The sequence below is a fragment of the Lonchura striata genome, chromosome 5 (genome assembly GCF_050655825.1).
Source record: "Lonchura striata isolate lonStrDom1 chromosome 5, ASM5065582v1, whole genome shotgun sequence".
In the NCBI taxonomy this organism is placed as follows: domain Eukaryota; kingdom Metazoa; phylum Chordata; class Aves; order Passeriformes; family Estrildidae; genus Lonchura; species Lonchura striata.
This window is the reverse complement of record NC_140707.1, coordinates 65961904-65982992: the sequence shown is the minus strand read 5'-3', so window position 1 is coordinate 65982992 and position 21089 is coordinate 65961904. Positions and strand designations below refer to the sequence as shown.

At 44.6% G+C, this 21089-nt stretch overlaps 1 protein-coding gene across 4 annotated transcripts in view; it reads left to right on the top strand.

The window, feature by feature from the left end:
• Positions 1-20455: 20455 nt before the first annotated feature.
• Positions 20456-21089, top strand: part of GPR132 (G protein-coupled receptor 132) — a 91255-nt gene continuing 90621 nt past the window's right edge. For 2 of the 4 annotated variants that reach the window (XM_085580872.1, XM_085580871.1), the window contains exon 1: positions 20456-20743. The gene's annotated coding sequence lies outside the window, so the exon portion shown is untranslated. The remainder of the gene's footprint in view (positions 20744-21089) is intronic. The other 2 variants (XM_085580869.1, XM_085580870.1) reach the window with 1 other exon arrangement.

The following is a 21089-nucleotide window of genomic DNA, read 5'->3' as shown; positions in this document are numbered from 1 at the left end:
TATTAAATGGCAAAATTTACATTATTAATGGTGGAGCCATTTACAGTGTGTATATATGGGCTGCATTTAAGGAACACATTATCAATACATTAAAAAGTCACTCCAAGTGTTATGGAAAAAGAGTATCTACAGATAACACTGACACAAGCAAAGCTGTGAGCACTTAAACCCTTATCTTTGCTTAAGTGTCCTCTTAGAAACACACACCTTCATATCCATCTTAATTTACAGAGCTTAGGTATGAATGAAATTTGCACCCCATTTGATTATTCCAGATCCTGAACTAGACTCTTTTCTTAGCTCCTTGGTTGAAGTAGATATTTCTGACTGTTAAATGTAGACCCCTTCTGAAGAGATGTTGCTAGTGCTCTGGCCCATGTTTTGCCATAGTTATGTAGTTTCTATGTTTTGCCGTGATGAAAGTGTAGGATTTGTCCTTTGGGGTTGATGCCACATTTATGGTTTCCAAATGGGTCTTTGTAGTTAAATCCTAAAGAAGTAATTCATGGCAGAGGAATTTTATACAGTTAAGTTTTGTCTGGGAGGAAAATATGCACTATATGTGTGCATAACAAGAATTTGAGGGCAAAATTCTTCTGTCTGAGCCACATAATGGAGTAAGAAAGTGTTCTGGAGATGTACTGTGGCCAGCAGCTTGAGTGCAATTATGTGATATGGTCGCTTTGATGGTAAAGTTATCTTCAGATGTTCCAGTGAAATAGAAACATCCCAAATACAGTGATGAATAATTTTATTTTCACTAAAATACGTATGTCCTTCAAAGACACCTTCTTGTTGAAACAGCTTAATTAGGAACCAATATTATGACAAGGTGTAATGTGGATTTTCTGTGTACTCTGCGGCTCAGTGGAGACTTTTGCCAAGCTGGATCAGGAAAGGGGCAAGGCATGTCCACAAGAGAAAGATGAAAATAGCTGCAGTGTCTAATTGTCATCCCGGAGTTTGGTGGGTTTGACACTTTACACCAGCAGCACTTGGGAATCAGAGAGGGTTCCTGGAGCTGAGTGTTAAGTACATGAACCTGAGCAGTGTAAATGTCACAGGAATAGGGATTGGTTTGGGAGCCAATGTTTGTTCTTAATCGAGTCTCCAGGCTTTGTCTGACAGGGCTGCAGTCCACGTCCCGGTACACTCAGGCACTGTCTTTCCGCCCTCTCTCTTTCCCTTTTCTCCAGATAAGAGTGCAGCACACGTTATTCTAAGGAAATGACAGCGATATTAATCACCGATTCATCAGGACCTCTAACAAAGGCCCTGCTATTTTGAATATTCATATTGCCATGGCATTAGGAATGTCAGAACTGCCATTGTTCTGCCGAGAATGACACATCCCCGCTCTTCCCGCTCGGCATCGCCGGGATGCAGCCCGAGGAGCGCGAACCACGCGCTTCCTTCTCAGGTTCCTTCTCCTGCTCCCCAGACGGGAGGCAGAGGCACAGAGACATGAAATGACTTGGCCAGATCACATGGGATCCCAAGGAGAGGCAGGAAAGGAACGCAGACCTTCTTAATCCTGGCACAGGGAGGGAACTTTGTTTCTTATAAACAAAATAATTCACATACCTGACATGAAAGGATGTATCGAGGTGATGAATGTATGCGTGAGTACATGTGCGCGTAGGTAATATGCATATAGCAGTTGCGAGATATAGAATATTAGATGTGTAACTCATTCAGACTCATTCAGACTTGGCCAGAAAGAGCTATTGTAGTGCTGGCTGAACAAATTTATGCAAATCAGTCGCTGATTAAATTAATAACCTTTTCAATATTCTTTAGGCAAATCAAATGCTTGTGGAACTGTTGGTCCCAGAGCGCCAACCTAGAAAATAGGTTATGATGGGAAAAGGGATCTTAACAGGAAGATGTATGAAGAGGGAACTATCTGTTGTCCATCTCCCTGCCACCACCCCAAGGTCATTCTTGGCTTTGACCACCAGGATTAGCCTTTCTTGCACAGCTGGTACTCAACTTGGGGAGTTTGTTGCTTTGGAAGGCTCTGAAGACAAGGAGTGCCAGCAGAGCCAGGGATTACACAAATTCATAAACAAAAGGTGCAAGCAGGGATGTGCCCTCTAATGTCACAAGTTGGAACACGGAAAATTCCAGTTAGATATAAGGCCAAAATAATTTTTACCATGACAGTGGTCAAATATAGCACAAGTCACCCAGAGTGGCTGTGGGATTTCCCATCCCCTGAGCTGTTGAAGGCTGGACTGAACAAGTCCCTTAGCGATTTGATTTCAATCCAACTCAAAGTTGGACTGAGTTGTCCCAGAAGTGCCTCTCAGCCTAAATTATTCCTTGGCTCTCTAAGAAAATTACCAGATCTTCTTTTTACTCCTCTCTTTCTTCCCTCTCCTCCCCACTGTCTTGTCTTGCTTTCTGGTCTTGCAGGGGGATGGGTCTCCCCTCTTGCCCAGAAACCCTCAGGCTGTAGACTTTAGGATTCCCATAATACTCTCAGGTCTCAGGTCTTTTAATGCTAACTTTTTTGCTCTTCTCTCTGGAGACCTTCCCATCCCAGCCCCTTGAAGCAGAAATTGGTTTCCTCAGGCAGCAGGTCCATGCTGGGAATCTCTGGCCAGGGAAAGGGCTGGCCCAACCCTGTCACCAAATGGTGGTTTCCATGGTCATGGCACATCAATCTCCTAACATTCATCATGCTGCTGCATTTTACTTGGCCCACATTCCTACATTGAAATTTTGTATCAAGTAATCATTTGCATCAAGTAATCATTCACCATTAAAAAAAAAAAGAAAAAAAAAAAAGAATCAGAATATTTTGGCCCAGCTGGCCAACAGCCCAACACTTTAAAAAGTGGGAATGTACTCAGCTTAAGCTGGTTTTGGTCTCTGCACAGCAAATGCCTGGCTTAGCTGGCCTTTCAGTGCTCCCTAATGTGGAAATGAAGAGGCAATGACAGCATGAGATGTATTAATGGGAAAGAAGACACTGGATTTCAAGTGCCCCCACTAGAACTGGGAGGCTGTTTTAATGTTTTGTGCGTCTTCCTGCCCTGAAGTATTTCAAACACTCACGTCGTGTTTGCTGAACACTCTGAACAATACACGTGTAATTACAGATTGATATCATAAATCACCTAAAGAACAAGACGGTCTTTCAGAACAGAAAGGACAATTTTGAGGAAGTTTATTTTTTAAATGGCAATATTTATCCTCTTAGTACTTTAGAAAGAAAAAAAGAGTCTCAGCTGTTGGGCTCTAAAACCACCTGGAAAACATTTTAAAAAGCCTGTATTCTGTATTTACCATTATATGTTTTTGTATATGTGTGAATGTACACACATATATATATGCATGTATATGTGTATATAAAAAAAAAATCAAACAAAATAAAAGTGGGTAGGACCAAACTTCACAAGCCAAGTGAAATCCAAAGCTCCAACTTTATTTTAGATAAATGCACATTTTAAAGCCAGTATGGAGCTATGAAGCTAAACAGGAACAGACAGGATAAGCAGTGATGGAAGCTGAGTTTCTCCTTCAGAGGCTGTGCTGGAATGGCTACACTGGCAGAGACCCCAGATGTGGCTGTGTACACACTGATGGCAGGATCTCTATCTGATACAGCTATGCTGTGTCCCCTGGTAATGCAAGCCAGGTCAGCAACATAAATCTTGGAAGGTCCTACTGAATGTTGATGGCCTGGCTCAGGAAGATTTCCAGAGTTTGTTCAGAGAAGCACTGAAAACTTGAAGCTTCAAAATTGCTGTAAGGGAAACCTTTGGGGAAAAGAACACAAACAAACATGAGGTTGTTTGATTTAAAGTCAATCTTTTGATCTGATTAATTTTTATTTTTCAATGTTTTCATTTTGTACTATATTTTATAACTACTTTCTTACATCATTATCCATTATACAGTAGGATATAAAAATGAGAAGTTGTTCTATGGTGGAAATTGAAAAAACTTTATTCTCAAAAGGTGGGATAGGATGTTTCAACAACTTTTCTGCTTGATTTTACAAATTTTCCAGATTTTAATAGAAAAAATTTGTCTTATTTCCATTTTTTTTCCAATTGCCTAGCCCAACTTTAAAATATTAAATAATTAGAGAGCAAAATACATACCTGATGGCCAGCAGCTCCCTGTAAACAAATCCAGCTTCTAAGTTAACTACAGTTTTTCTCTTGATCAGAGAAGGCAAATTCTCACTGTAGGGCATTGCCAGTGGGTGCCACAGACTCCCTGAAATTTAAATTTGGTAAATCATGATCAGATAATTTTTGGAAGACTTGCTTTAAATCAGCTAAAAATTATGAGGACAGATTCAGGAACAGTGAAGTGAAATTGCATGTTCTGTGGAAATGATCAGAAAGATCTTTCTGGCCCTTTATCAGGCATTGATTTTGATTCAGTTCTGAGTTCAGTAAAAGGGGATGTGTGCAGGGATGTGCTGTTTACCTGTTCCCCATCTGACTAGCAGCTCTGCTGCAGAAGCCTCCCTCCCAGACTCAGCACAGGCTGCCTGCAAGCTGTGTTTTCCATTTACTCAGCTGTGTTACTTTTACACATTCTATGGATCAACTTAATTACCCAAAAATTGCAAGTGGGGCTACTAAACACAGCAAGGGTTCAGCAGCTGGAACTGGAGTGGCAACCAGAATATGAACTTAAAGAGGTGTTGTGACAGCTCACACTGGTGCCACAGGCAGTCCAGGGAAAGGTGATGTCCTCCCACTTCACACTGGCCTCTGTTTCTATGCAAGTGATAAACTGGTGATGAACATTTGCTCTCTGCCATGAAGAGAACAGAGGAAATTATTATCATCACTGCCCCCTCACAAATAATAACGAAAGCATCCTCTTTATTTTCATGGACTCCTCAGTATTTGATCACCTGCCCCTCTTGAGCAAAGTGTCCTCTTCCCAGAGACCCATCCCCTGGTTTGCTAGACCTTCCAAAGGTTTGGCTTGGCTCCAGCTCTCCTGTGCACATGGACAAGTGTCTTCTGGGTACAGAAAGGTTCTGATGTATAAAGTCTCTGCTCTGAAAGTTTTGTTGCAAAGCAGTTGCTCAGCAGTGAACCAGAGACAGAGGAGAAATGATGATGCTCAGCCTCACTCATCCTCCACTGTGGATGACCAAATTCAGATAAGGACCAAACAAAACAAAACAAAACAAAACAAAAACAAAATAAAAAACCTCCCCAACCCAAACAAAAAAATTAATTAAGGCAGCTGTATTTCCTAAAAAATGAAATAAGAGAGAGAAATCAAATGTCTCTGTCACATCCATCTTTACCATTTCCCAGACATTGTTATCAGTCACTGAAATCCTGAGCTTTTAAACTGGGTCCTGCTTCAGGCAGCTGCAGGTTAGTACACAAAAACACAATGGTTTGGGCAGGAGTTCTCTGCTGATGCTTTATAAGATGGTCAGCTGCTGATCTTGGTGTTTTCCTCAGCCCTTTCCATACACTCCTTGTGATGGCTGCTCACAGCAGGGTCACAGCTGCTAGGTGGGAGTGGAGTGCAGCTCCCTGCTCTCTCCCAAAGCCCTGTTCTGCTCCTGGAGTGTCCCCAGGCTTTCCGAGGAAGAAGAGGCTCCTGCTGCAATCTGGGCATGGGGAAAAAATGAAAGGAGACAAGAATAACTGGGAAGAAGGAGGAATGAGAAGAGTGCTCTGAGTCACTGAGCAAACAGACCAGTGGCATCCGGGCAGGCTGCACTTGCATAGTTTCAATCCTGTGCCCAAAGAGCCTTGGCTATCCCAGACCTTGGCTGTGGTGAGGGTGGGGGAGAGAGGGAGGGGACAGAGGTAATAGTTTCTCAAGGACATAATGATCTTGAGCAATTTCTGTGCAGGTATAAACATGATTTCCTGCAGCGCTGCTTGTCACAAATGTCTCCTCACTCAAACAGGACTGAATGCATTTGTTTACAGTGTTTGATGCAACAAAAACTTCTGACATATGTTTTATTTATGAGGTGTCCTAACGTAGTGATACTTTTTGTGTGCATGAGGTAGGGAGGGAATTGGTTGCCTTTCCATGGCCCCTAATTTCAATGGCTGAGGATTGTGTTTATAGAAATGTGTGGAGGAATGTCCTAAAAGCTATACAAACCTGGGCTGTACAAGATGGTCAGTAAAAGTAAAGTGTCTACCAGTGATGATATTCACAGACCCTACAGCTTTCTTCAGAGCTCATCTGCTTCTTAGAGATGCGTAAAAGACAGCAAAGGTGGTTCTGGAATCAGGAGGAGAGATTCCAGGAGGTCTCAGTCCCTCTGAGCAGATGCTGTAGGAATTTGTGGTAGATGGAGAGCCCAATGGAAGGGGAAATGCCAGTGACCTCCTAATCTAGGAGGGCACAAGGACAGGAACAGCAGTATGGACAGAACAGTCCCTGTGCTCTCACTGGTGCTTGGGACAGCAGAATGAGCCCACTAAGGAGAGGTCTTGGCAAGCTGACCTCCTCCAGAATGAGAGCAGCCTCAACATTTTCCCGTGGTTGAACTTGCTTAATCTGTTCCTTCTCTTTTCAGCTGGACATGGTGGACAACTGATGTGAGTGCAGGGGGTTGAGAGTTCACTCTGGAATGGGACATGTGGAGGACAAATTCATCAAGACATGAGTAATGTCCTACTTACCAGACACATCTTACTCTGAAATCTCATTCTTGGCTTTGACCTACTGGTTGTGGTGCTTGTAAAAAGATAAAAGTATGGCAGATGCACATGTTTCTGGAATATTGCTTTCCTCTGGGATTATACAGCACTCCTACCTCCCAGGCCAGCATTTGCACCCACGTAGCCCTCAATAATTTCATGTGTTGTAATATGGCAGTGACTTTGTGAAGACGTCTGAACTCTCCAACACCCTGCTGCAGGGACTCCCGAGAGCTGTGTGAGGAGAGGATTGATGGGGCAGAGAGGCAGGGAGCCCCTGGAAGATGGGACAGGACAAAGATGTCCTTCTGAGGAGATGGTGAGGGCTTTGTTCAGGCAGATGGAACAGGCAGTAAAGTGGCAGAAAGAGATGAAGAAGTAAAACAGGTCAGAGGGAGAGCTCTGGTACAAGGCAGAAGCTCATGAGACTGACACTGACCATAAGGCAAGAAAAACAAGAGTCTTGGTGAAGGCTCCAAAAAGAATGAAACTGGGCTTCATTGCCTACTAGGTCAGGAAATAGTGGGAAACATGAGGAGGACATAAACACCCAGACGAGGAGCTGGGAGAGGAGCAGCTGAGATTGTTTGGGGCAGAGTGCAGGCAAGAACTGCAGACAGTGGCATAATCCTTCAACAAGAGCGTGCACTGAGCAATGTGCTGCTCAGAACTGAGTCATTTAAAGGCAGTTTGGGTGCATCTGCCCTGCAGTTATTTCTGTGAATGCAAGGAATTACTAGATTTGCTGGCATGGAGCTCTGCACAAGGTAGGTTACTATAGCACTGTTTACTTTTATGGCAAACAAACTTTTCCAGTGCAAGTTACCTTAGGGACAAGCCTCCCCACTGAACAATGGTGATATTACAGCTCAGCTCATGTTTGAGCCTTTCCTTAGCTTCTACTCCTGGGAGGATTTATGGGAAAAAAATTTAATAATCTCTTTAGGAAAGAAAAATTTACCTATAGCTTCCTGCTGACTAAAGTGTTAGAGATGGATGGCATTTCTGTCTCTATTCAGACAAACAGGTGGAATTTAGCAAGAGTTTTGGCCCACAGAATGCAAACACATTCTGTGTAGGGATGTGGTGTAGAGGTTGAAGCTGATGATGAAAAGGCCAAACAGGATTTTGAACTTGTTTCATTTGGAAACACCCTCTTTTCACTCCATTCTCAGCCTCTTTTCATAGTCCACTCCTCCCAATTTTTTCTTAAGGGCTTAGGCAACTTGCAAAGAAATTAAATACTTTCTTTGCAAAATATCTAAGTGGTCCAAATTAATTCTTCTTCCATATAATCAAAAAAACCCAAAAACATACACAAAAACCCCAAAACAACTAGTAACAAATAGTAACATTCTATGTAATGTAAGTGGTGGAAATGAATCCTGGTGTGTGGTAGGCAGCCTGGAGCTGAGCACTTGGGAAGTGATGCATGGAGCTAGAAATTACCACAATCTTAAGGAAGAAGAAGTAAGATATGTGGATGCCACTACTGGGTCAGGGTGGGGAAAGAAGCATCTGAGCACCTGGTCCCTCCCTCCCTCACACACAGGTCCACTGTGCTACAACTCTTGTATGTTTGAGTGTAAAATCCACCCTGACCTGGCCAGGTGTGTAAAGCACAAGGCACTGGCTGGTCTAGGTATACTTTCCTGCAGAAAACTGCTTTCCCTGAAGTGTTCCTTCACCAAATCAACTCAAGCAATGTCTGCAGTGACGTGGTGAGGAGAAGTCTGTGGCTGCCACCACAGCTGAGTGTCAGCTCCCTAAAGGCAAGGGCTAAGTGCATTGGCTTCCTTGTAGAAAAGACCTCCCTTTGCCCAGCAAGCACTGATCTCATTTGCCCCTGAAATATCCCAGTCTCTGAGTCATCCTATCCACAGAATTCAGGGTAAAATTCAGCCTGTCATATACTGCTTTTTACTTGAAGAAAACAATTAGAGACAGGTCTGCCAGTACGGTCCAAGGCATGGAGATTGCTGTGAGACCCCAGTGGAATTCATGGAGATGTGGGTGACATGTGTTAAGGAATTCAGATGGCTTCTTTGGTCCACTAATCTGGATGTATCAGAGGACACAGAGAGGCATTTGAATTGCCAGATAGGCTTCTTCCTTGTAACACATCTGCTGCTGGTGGTGGGTGTTTGCAAGGCCACTGCAGTCAGCTCAGGGTGTGATGATCCCTCTGGACTTCAGCAGGATGCACTGCAGCTTGCTTTTGGTAAACTAATGCACTTTGGCTTCCAAGTCACTTCTAACTGCTGGCTTGAATTTATTTGGAAGATGCTCTGCTTTGCTCTACAGTTTTTAGGTAGCTCATTGACTGATACAAAAACCTCTATCCCTAATTTTTTTCTAGGCTGGCACTATTAGGAAAAATGTGTCAGGTGATAGGAAAAGGATTCCCATACAAAATACTTCTCTCCCTGAATTCACTTGAAGATTTGGAGACATTTTAGCACCCAGGTACAAATGTGACATGATCCTGTTGGACACAGCAGTTTTCGTTGACTTTATCCAGCCACGGGGACAAAAGACAAATTTACCTTCCATCAGTATCACAGTGTTCCACAAATTCTATCAACACCTTATGCTATTCAAAAACTGCAAATATTTCTTCTTTATAATGAGCCACAAAAAAATGTGTTTTGGAGTTGTAACCTAAAGGAATTCTCCTTTGACAGGCTGACTGCTCATGTCACATGCAGAAAGCCCAGAGTAAGACTGGTTTTCTGTGGGTTTGGTTTGGTTTCAGTTTTTTTTCCAAAGCCCAGTCTGTCTCCCTAGAGGGTACATGAGCCATAGCTGAAATCTCTCTGAGTTGTGCAGCGTAGCCCATGGCTCCAGTGGCTGCTCAGGGATTTTGCAGCTGTTCTCCAGCAGAGATGTGTAATAACTGTGCAGTAACACACACGTATTTTCTTTCATAGTGGATGTTAATTTATGAGCTTGCTTAGAGCTTTAACACTCAGCTGGTTTACTCTGCACCTTTTTGTGTTATACATAGCATTTTGTGAACCAGGGCAGCAACTGGATACGGCATTGCCTCAAATCCTTGGCAAGGTCTGCCACTCAGAAATTCCACCCTAAACCCAGTCAGGTCTTTTGTCACAGAGTATTATTAGTTCCCTCTAAAAGGACCTGAGAGTCACAAAGTACTTTTAAAAAAAAACCTAACTCCTCTCAAATGTGAGGTAGAAAAAGTGATGGGAGGCTCATGTGTGGTGAGAAGGTGCAGACTGAGTACAGGAGACACCTTTTTCTGTGCTCTCATACTGTACAACACATCTGCAGGTTTGAAAAGTCCTTCTTGTATTTTATCTGGCTCAGCATTACTAATATTAAGAAACCATTTATTTGCTGCAGGGTGGAGGTCACATCACATGGATAGCTGACAACTTCCCTGCAAGCTACAGCTTTCTGAGAGGAACCATGAAAAACAGGCTTCAGGCAACCAGAGGGATAGAAGGAAGAACCAAGGTTTATGTGCTTCCCTCAGTACAGCAAAAGGGGATTCCCATGCAGTAGGTGGGCATCCTACTCACTGGGCTGTGGCATACAGGTAGCATCCAGTCCCTGCTTCCTTATCCTACCCACACGTCCAAAACCATCTTAAACACTAGTCCCTTTCCCTCTGAATTATCATTGTATTTTCCAGTAAAAGAAGTCTTCAAGTAGTCCTAGTTGAAACAGATAACTAGGACTGAAAAAAATGTTTTACTTGGTCTGCTGTTTTAAAGTATTATTCGTTTCCTGAAACACATGGCAAAACAAAAAACCTCAGGTTTTTTCAAGCATAGTTTAAGAATGTGGTTAATTTCCCCTGGTCTCTTAAGGTACTTTCTACAGTACTTGGACATAAACTCATGCCCAAGTGCTTCATTGAACGAATTCCCCCTGTTCTCTGAACACAGAGAGAAAACCATGGCAGTACCAAGGAGAAGGGCTGAGGGATTTCTTCCTTGGCTTCAGCTAGGGCAGCCATTGAGAGCTCTATTTCCAAACCCAGACAAATCTCCTGAAGTTGTTCAGACACGCATTGCAAGAGTAAATAAATAATCACATGGCACTTTATTCCACCACCAGAACTCTCTTAGCACGGGATACCAGTGGATCTGGATGAAGCCAATTCTAATTACAGATAAAAGGTTTGATGCATGAAAAGAAGCTGGTATTTACACCCAATTATCTGAGGGAGGAGAGATAGGGATGCACTTCCTTTTATCATTTTCATTAAATTTCTTTTGAAATTAAAAGGCTCCTTGAGTTTCTGAAGATGCAACAGTCTTTTCAACTCGCCGTCAGTGAGATACAAGTTGTTTTCCACGACGTGTTGTGCAAGTTCAGACAGTGGGATCTCTCCATCCTCCCTTGACTCCAGTAGAGCATTGCATGATGCTTGCTCATCCAGTTGCTTTTTTAATGTCCCTTTGCTGAAGTTTAAACTCCTGGAGCTGCATTTCATGTATTTCAGGTCTGAGGCACCGTGTGTTTGTAAACAGCCTCTGCCTTCCCATCACCTGAAGAAAATCACTTTGAGTGAAGGAAACCTCCAAGATTTTGGGGTTTGTTAGGGAGGGGTAACACCAGCCCACTGAATACTAACAGAAGGCAGCTGGACCTACTGATGCCATTTTACCACAAAGAACCCTCAGAGGGAACAGGGAGAGGGGATGGGAAGCAGCCAGGTAGTTGTGCTATCCCAAAGAAAGCAGCTCTCAGGAACTGGGCAGAGCAGGACTTTGACAGCTCCATTGCTGCTTGGAGTCCAGAAGACCTGGTCTTTGTGACTCTTCCCTCTCTCCCTCCCTTCTGGGCACTCAGAGCCCAGCATCTTTTCTTGGTCTTAGAATAGATCATTTATTTCTCCTCTTCATTTCTCCGTCTGCAAATTGGGTATGATGTGCGTAAAGCTCCCTGAAATCCTCTGCAGGGAGGTGCCACAGAGTGGAAAGTATTAGCTATCAGTATCCTTGTTAATATTCTGCTCAACTCTAAGTGAAGTCACATAATCCTGTGTTTGGGTCATCACTATTTGTTGCTATGGAAATGTGTGTTATCAGATACTGCAAATTCAGTGTCTGAGGACATCTGAGGAGGAGGAAAATCTTTTTTTTTTTTTTTTTAAGAAACACTTGTGTCAGTGGCAGGAGACTTTGTGAGGAAGAAGGGAATTTACCTATTTCTTTTGTTCTCCACAATTTGCTGGAATGAGTCAACACGAGCCCCCCACGCTCAGCTCCTGGAAGCCGGTGTCTCTTACCCAATGCACAATTCCAAAAGGACTGCACGTGCTGGGTGAATTTGTGAATGCATCTGGTAGGATCATTAACACCAGAGCAGAAGACAAATGCAAAGTATGTGCTTGGCCATATGGGTGAACGTGAGCTGCTTAAGACTGTGTGCCATAATAGAGATGGAAAGTCTTACGAGAGAAGATCAGTATCCCCCCACCTCTCTGGCAAGGGATTAAGGCAGTTGGTCTTGCAGGAATATTCATAGAGCACACAGCCAAAGGGGACACTTAGGTCACCTAGGCCAGCCTCCTGAATGCTGCAGGTCATGGTGTTTCTTCCAGTGAACCCTGAGCTGAGCCCTGTAACTTTACATTGAGGCTGCAGCAAAGCTTCCAGCCAGAGCAAAGAGGCAGATGCCAGCAGCTCCCTGCCCAGTTTGCTCAGGGAATGAACACTCCCACTGGTCAGCGTGGCTGCAGCTCAAACCAGGCATGCTGCAATGGGCTCACACACAGGGATTGCATGTGCTGGACCTGTGCAGCTTCCTGAGCCCAGCTGGTGGGGTTACATCACCCTGTGCCTCAGCCCCTCCTGGCTCCAAACCTCTGCAGGAATATGCCATTTCCCTGGAAATGTGCCTGCTTACCAATTGGCCACATAGTCTTCTTTGGGTGAAACCAAACAAGCTTTTTGGGCAAATTCCTGCTCATTTCTATGGTTTGCTATTGCACCTGTGCAAAATCTGACAACATTTTTTATGTCTACAGCTGTCCAACATGTGTATGTGTTCACTGTCCATTGTGTGAATGGAGTCTATAGATATAAAAAAGCCTTTTTGGATATACTCAGCAGCACTCTCATTTCTAGACCTTTCTGTCAGTTTCCCTGAGCAAAGGCTGTTGTAAGAGAAAATTAGGTTCATGTTTTGATAATGTCTTATCTCATGCCCAAAGAGAAAACACAAGCCCTGCCTTTATTTCTCTTTGGGTCTCTATATTGAGTGCATTCCTCATCCTTTACCAGTTTCTCACTGGGTTTTCCTCCCTGCCTGATAGAAAGCTGATTTCAGGTTGAAAACAGGAAGAAAGGTGCCTAAGATCAAGCAGAACAGGTTGACTTTTCATAATTAAAATCTTTATTTTCAACTATTCAAGCAGGTTGTAAAAGCTCGGCAATAGCTGGAAGGATGAAGTCATGGGCAGGCAGGTCTGATAAGAACCATTACCTAAACATCATATATATATTTAGGAGGTAAATACCTGAATCCAGCACTAGCAGAAGGTTCTTGCAGTGAGAAATGGCCAACCTATGAAAAAATGTATGTGTGCTTTTAGGTATGTATGTATATATGTGGGCATATACATATATATATATATATATATATATATATATATATATACAAGCACACACACAGATATGTATACATATACATATATGTGTATATAGTTGCTAATGGTTTTCTATAGCAAATATTAAATACATTTACAGTAAATTTTCCATATTTAGTGGCAAGTTCTAGTGACAGACTTACTAAAGAAAGAAATATATGTTGTAGGGTAATTGTATATTATGCTCTATAAATTCCCTGTCTGCTAAGAAAGATGATACAGCTTTTATTTTGTACAAGTTTCAGATTTACAACTCTGACAGTAAGGATCAGGCTGTGAATCTGAACAGCAGCTTACTATTTCTGCATCTCTACTACCATGGTGATTTTTTCCATCAGAACTGAAACCACCAATTACAGGGCTGAATCATGAAACAAGACAGGATATACTTTGCTTTTCCATCCAAATCAGCTGAACCTGCAAAGCTCTTGGTGCTTGTAATTAACATTAACACACTCCAAGTCACATTTAAAAATCAAGAAGACATCCAGAACTGAGAAAGATGTTGCTCACCAGGGGCAGAAATGGTGAACTTAGATTGTGTTTGCAGGAAGCCATTTTTGGACACTTTCCATTGCTATTAGAAATTACTTCAGTGTCTGTGACATTGTTACCTCCTTCCACAGGCTGAGAGTATTCAATACAGACACTGCAGCCCAGGAAAGGTGCTGGTGGGGAACACCAGAGTCTGTTTTCCCATGTGTGATGGGAGAATGCAGGTGCTACATGTTTTCCAGCCTGGCAAGTTGTTCTTCACAAACCTCAGCTCTTCTCTTTGCTTAAGCACAGACCACAATTCTGACCTTGCAGGATGGTTTAGTAAGAATTATACAGACTTAATTGTTAGGGCTGTTGCAGGTAAAAACCCCAAATAGACCTATAATAACACACAACAGAGTGCCATATAATTTTAGAAATATTTAATACGTCCAAATTCCATATGTGCTAGCCACAATACATGCCACTCCTCACTAAAACTCTACTTAACTAAAAAGAAGCTACAGTTTTATAGCTTTTCTTCATGCAGTATCTTTAGTCAGGATTTGCAAACATGTCTGTATCATTCTTTTTCCCTCCAGGTCAACTTTTGATCATTTTGGCTTCTTGCAACAAACATTTGGCAGAAGGGGATGGCACTCAGATATGTTGCACTCCAATTATTTCTGTGAATTCTTGTCTCTGCTTTAAGGAGAGAGAAACCTCATTAGCTTGCAGGGAAAAGCAGCAAAAGGACCTCAACCACAGCAAGCATAAAGGGTGCCCACAGATGTTGTAACAGCCCTGCCACAGCTGCATCTTGTGTTTTATTGGACTCTGGAGTCTCCAGTCACAAGACAGGCAACCCCAGGCAGCTCAGCTCTCCTCTTTGTTTGTTCTTGGATTTACTTGTTTTTAAGCCTCACTAGGTACACATCAGATGCCAACATGAGAAACTCAGCCCACAGCCCAGGAGTTACCAACCACATCAGCAAGAGCCACTTCTTTCACTCGCACATCTCTTCTGAACTCCAGCCAGCCTGAGCCTAAGCCTTTCTGCACACCAGTCCTGGCACTGCTGAGCTGTGCCATCAGCCATCTCCCACCTGGATTTCTGCAAACCCTTTGATGGCAGCAAGTGCCAGGGACAAGCAGCATAAACCAGGGAGCTGCCATGGACTGGGGAGTGCTGCTGGGTGCTGCCAGCTGCACTCTAGGCTGTTGCTAAATCCTGCACTGCCCTTGGATAAGGAGTTTACTCAATCAGTAGTTGATTAGGACATCTCCAGGGCACATTCAAAGGTGTTAGGACACAACAACAAGCACAGTTTTTAATCCTGGGCTGGGCTGGGCTGGGCTGGGCTGGGCAGGAAGCACTTACAATCATAGGATTATTAAGGTTGCAAAAGACCTCTAAGATGGTCACCCAACACTGCCAAGTCCACCAGTAAAGCATGTCACTGAGTGCTACATCTACACATCTTTTAAATGCCTCCAGGGATGATAACATAACCATTTCCCTGGACAGCCTCTTCCTGTGCCTGGCCAACCTTTCAGTAAAGAAATTTTTCCTGACATCTAATCCGTGCACAACTCAAGGCTGTTTCCTCTTGTCCATCATTTTTTCCACTGGAGAAGAGGTGAGTCCCACCTTGCTACAATCTCTTCTCAGGGAGTTGTAGAGAGGGATAAGGTGCCTCCTGAGCCTCCTTTTCTCCAGGCCAAAAACCTGCAGCTTCCACAGCTGTTCCTCACAGGCCTTGTGCCCCCCCTGATCTTTGTCACCCTGCTCTGGACATGCATACTTGTATCTGGTTTAGCAGAACTGGCTGGTAAAACTCATCCCCAGAGAGCACCATTACCTGACTCCTTTATGGGGGCTGTTTTGTGGCTGTGACATAGCAGATCTCTTCTCCTGCCCCAGCCCCCTAGAAGTCCTGCCCTGGCACTGCCCCATGGCCAGTTGCCATTGCCCTTGGGGCTGTGTACACCAATATTTGCTGGCTTGGCTTCTCCATGCAGTGGAAGGGATGCCTGCAGCACATGTTGGTGATGTGCCTCATGTACTGCTGGATGGTTCCAGCCTGCTCCTGACTGCATGACTTTGGTCTGCTCTTGGCTTGTGTACAGACATCTGGGGATTTTCCAGCAAAACACATGTGCCCATTCCCTGCTTTTCTCTTCCTTTTCATCACATTTAAATGGTGCCAGGTAAAGCTTAAGGGTTTCAACCGAGCAAAACAAAAATGGTGGTGAAATGAAGCCATGAGTCTACAAGGTAAGACCGACTGTGTATTTGCTGCAGATACCTGAGGGCAAAGTTTTGAGTTTTGTTCATCTTGGCTGCTCCAGGATGCCTCTCATTTCACAAATAATTTCAACAGTTCTTAATGATGATTTTTGATCAAGTGACATTTTCCATATCTCCTAATATGCTTGGGTTTCACCCTCCAGTTCCAGCCACTATTTCCTGGGCTATTTTCCACTTGGAAGCAATTCTCCACCTCACCCAGCTGTACCTTCCTGCTCCTTCCAGTCCCTCCATTTTGAAGCCTCAGCTCTTTCTCCCACAGCTCACAAAGCCGTCTGCAGGGACAGGCTCCCTTCCCAGCCCTCTCCTCCGCATCCACATCAGCTGAGCACTTTCCAAGCCTCTTCCTTCCGTGCTCTTTTCTTAGGCTGGACTCCCTTCTCCAGCTCCCCCTGCCACCTCCCTGCTCTCCAGCAAAACCCAGCACTCCCCAGCTTCCTCCTCCGCGAGCGGCCGCAGCGGCTTCCTCTGGCCACAGCTGTCCCAGACACTCTGGCTCCACGGCACACCCTCTACATGCACAAAAACACCAAAGCAGGGCTTTGCTTTCTTACTGAAAAATGCAGCTCAGCTCAGGCAGCTGTGCCACTGAGGAAACCTGCAATGCCTGTCACCCACTGTGCCACCACTAGCACGGACGCCCCAGTCGGCTCTGCCAGCCATCATGACCCATCACTCATCCCTGTCAGGCATTTGCTCCTGTCCTTATCATCTCTGTGTCCTGTAGGGCCTCTCTGACACAGCATGATATTTTTTCAAACCCGACCTGATGTTTTGTTATGATGCAGATGCCCTGTGGTTTGCAGAGGGCACCAAAATTTAAATTGAATCCATAGGAAAGCACTGTGCTTTGGTGGGAGTTTGCACAAGAGACAGGGAAAATTCTTCTGGAGTTACTGTCTGTGGGCAAGCCTGGCCCAAGGCCCTGTAGGGAATGTGTTGGACAGACAGAGGCACATCTGTCCTGGGGAGCTCTGCTCACTCAGCTGCCCCCCAGGTACCATCCTGCACAGCCAGCTTGTGTAAGGAAAGGCAAATCCCTCCCTGGGAGTGGGTCCTCTTGGAGCTTGATTGGATACAGGCTGCTCTGTGTGTGTCAGGGATGGGGACAGGACTTGGCCACCTCCAAGCCCCCTTGGCCAGTGTGGGGCTGCTGCTGCCAGTGAATTCTGGACCATCCCTGGCAGGCTGTGCCCAATCTAAGTCCACGTGATTGATGGCAAAGGGGCAGCCAAGCTCTCAGTACAGCTCTCTCCTTTGATGCTGCCAGCTCCCAGGCAGATGTGTGCTTTTAGGTCTCATGAACTCAGAAAGCTGGGAACAAGCTGCAGCTTGGCAGAGACATCCAAAGAATATCCAGATGTCGCAGGAAGTTCTGTCAGGTGGGGTCAACCTAGGACTAATTCAGTACTGGTAGGAGCCATGCTGTTCCTGGCCTCCAGACTCCCAAACAGAAAGTTACTTTTAATTTACTGGTGGCTTGTGGCCACTAGAACAACCAGGACCTTCCGTTCCCAGCTGTTGGAGTCTGAATGTCATTGGCCGAGCCCACTTTTAATTTACTTTATTTTCTGATGTAATTCAAACTAGAGAAGTTTTGTTGATTTCCTCCTTTCTAGGCAATGGTTGTGTAACACTCCTGGCTTGAGAGAGCTGCCGTGCTCCAGTCCAAAGCAGCTGTGCTGCAGTGGTGAATTTTGTTGATCCACATTGCTTAGATGGAGTGTTTGTCATCTGTCTGGACACCCTTCAGAATGGTGGGGGAACTCTATGATGATAATGAGTTAAATGCCTTGACCTCATTTGGAAATTTTACTGGGGAACATGTGCAGAACTTGGCTGGCAAGGGGGAGGGATAGTCAGCCTGTTCTTTACATTTCTGTTCGCTTAAACTACATATGCTCTGGCACATGCTACCTGGGAAGCCTGGCATGGCTGCGAGCTCTCCATCTCAAACAAACCCTGGGTCTGCCCACAGGATGTTAGACTGCTTGGGGAAGTGGTGCCAGCAATGTCTAGAGATGCTTTCTGTGCAGGGATGTGACAAGAAATGTCTGGCTCTTTCACAGAGGGGTGGAAGGTGGAGTGACATGCAATCAGGAGAGCAATCTCGCATCTCTTACCAGAGTGGCTCGTGCTAGTGCACTGAGGGGACATGAAGACACCAGAGGGTGTAAAAGAGGATCAGTGAAGTCAGGCTGCAGATGGAAAATCAGCTTCGGGGGCCAAGATGCTCTTTGCTTGTCAGACAGGAGGTTGAGAAGTGATTTAATCATGGTGGGTGGGTGATTCCACCTGGAAGAGAACCGAACAAGGGGAACTGGAGGTACTTTTGAGTCTTACTAGTGAGGGTGCATCATGAGCAAACAGCATGAAGTCTGAAAAACCCAGTAAGGAGCCCACTGACTCCTCACCTTCCCACTTGGTTGTAGCAAGGGGATATTTTTCTGCATGATGTGATTTGATCCAGCTACTGGCACTACTCTTCAGTGAAGTGAGTATGTGCAACAGTATGTGAAGTGAGATGTACAACATCATTCCTTGCATGATGTGGGGAATACTCTGCTCTCTGATCCAACTCTTGCTCTCCCTCTTCCTGGACATTATGGAGAGGAGGGCCAGCTACAATTTTTCCTCAACGCAGTTATCACAAATGTGGCTGAGTCTTCAGAATATGACAGTAATACAAGCTCACAGTTCTGCAGGAGTATGTGCATTCTAAGAGTATATTTTTTGCTCATTTACCACTTCCCTCGGAAGGTACAGGATACTTCCAGTTCCCAATATGGCAGTACAAAGTGACAGACTTTCACCTTAAAAGTTTTGAAAAATTTGAAAATTTGAAAATTGAAGTGGTCCTGAAAACACACTTCTGCCTGTCTGATACCTGGGTGACTGGCCTTGCTGTCAGACCTCACATGCTCTCAGAGGGTGCACACAGATTGATTTCTCTAGAAGGAAAGAGAAGGAAATGTGTGTATGTCTGCAGAGGGTTGGATGATTCAGTGGGGAGTTCCCAGCAGCAGCCAGTGAAAGGATGCTGGGTTTACTGGAAATGCCCAGGTGTCATTTCCCCTGGACAGAGCGCGAGCGTGGGCAGCTGAGCTGGCAGGCTGGAATCACCAAAGCACAATCACCAAGCAGTTATTTCTTTTGGATCAGTTTGAACAATCCAGCAAAGTCAGACTTTGTGTGGAAGACAAGCAGGGGCCTTTGCCAGCAGCTGAATGCTAAGACAAGGAGAATAGAACAGAACAGAACAGAATAGAATAGAATAGAATAGAACTATTTCAGTTGGAATAGACCAATGATTGTCATCCAGTCCAAGTGCCTGACCAGTGCAGGGTTGCTCAGAAGTTACAGCATGTTGTTAAGGGCATTGTCCAAGTGCCTCTTTAAACACTGACATCCTGGGGGCATCAACCACCTCTCAAGGAATCCCAGTGTTTGACCACCCTCTTAGTAAATAAATATTTTGTAATGTCAAGAGTGAAATTCTTCTGGAGCAGCTTTGAACCATTCCCATGTGCCCTATCTCTGGATCCCAGGGAGAAGGGATCAGCACCTCCCTCTCCACTTCCCCTCCTCAGGGAGCTGCAGAGAGCAAAAGAGTTCACTCTTCAGCCTCCTGTTCTCCAAACTGGAAAAGCCAAAAATTCCCAGCTGTTCTCCACAGCACATTCATTCCAGTCCTTTGGCCAGCTTTGTTGCCCTCATCTGGATGCATTCAAGTACTTTAACAATGTTCTTAAATTTTGGGGCCCAGAACAGCACATGGTTCTCAAAGTGAGGCTGCACCAATGCTAAATACAGCAGGATAATCCCCTCTGTTGATTTATGGATTGTTTGTTTGGTAGAGGCTGAGGTGCTGCCATTCCCTCCCTGTTCCAAGATGAGGACATTAAAGAGGAGCATCATCTCTGAAAAAACAGATGGGAATGTGTATTTGTATGCATCTGTGACAGCAAATACTCTTCTTACACTTTGTAACAGCAAGAAAAGCCACAGCCACAGAAATGGGGAACACAAAAGAATTTATTGCCTGGGACTCCTAGGTTTACTGCCTCATAACTGATTTTCTTATCATCTGTTTATGGTATTCAAATGGCATGCACAGGACTTTGTGCTTCAAGTCTTTAAGAACCTACTTATGTTCATTTTACACATTGTCTGGGAACTATTAAAAATTACTAATAACTGTGTTATCCACTACCATGCTGAAGTTTTAGTCACAAACACTGGCAAGTCCTGGCCAAAAAGGTCATGGTCTGTTCTTGAGCAATAAGTGGAAGCGCAACAAGAAAAGTGGTGCAACAGTTGCAGATGGCAGTGTTTCCACATCCCCTTTTGAGTCTAGACTCTAACTTGCTGAATAGTGAATACTCCGTTTGAGGTTCAAAACTGTTTTTATCCTCAGACCAGAGAACAAGAATCTTGATTCTTGTCCTCTTCTCTTCTTTTGCCTTCCTTGATGGTAGTGAGTTGCAGGTTGCCTGATGGCGTCACAGAGGCACAACTCACCCAAGCCCTTTTCTGCCACTGCTGAGGATCAGTCCATTCCATTCCCAGATTCTGATTGAGACATTGCAGTCTTGAGAGGATCAGGATATTTGGTGTGACCAAGTCACTGCAGTACGTGTGTGAAATCCGATGGTCCGATTGTCGAGCCAGGTAAGACAAACTAATGGCCCTTTCTGGTTTCCAGCTGTATCATGTGCTGTGTTCATGTTGTTTTGTGGTCGATGCTCCATGGGGCCTGGAGCATGGTCACTTTTCGGGTTTGTGGAGGGGAAACCAGGGTGGGTCACCCAGAGATGTCACAGACAAGGTGTCCCTACCAGGGAAGCTGTGGGAAGGCTCACATCAAGAGAAAGGTGCTGGGTGCAGTGGAAGCAAATGCCCTGATATTTTTCCAGGAGGGCTTCCGAGAGTCTTAGGGTACTCTGCTTTGAAATGCCACTTGAGATTTTCCCTGAGTGAGCAGGATGGGTTTTCAGAGCTGTTCTCAAACTCCTCA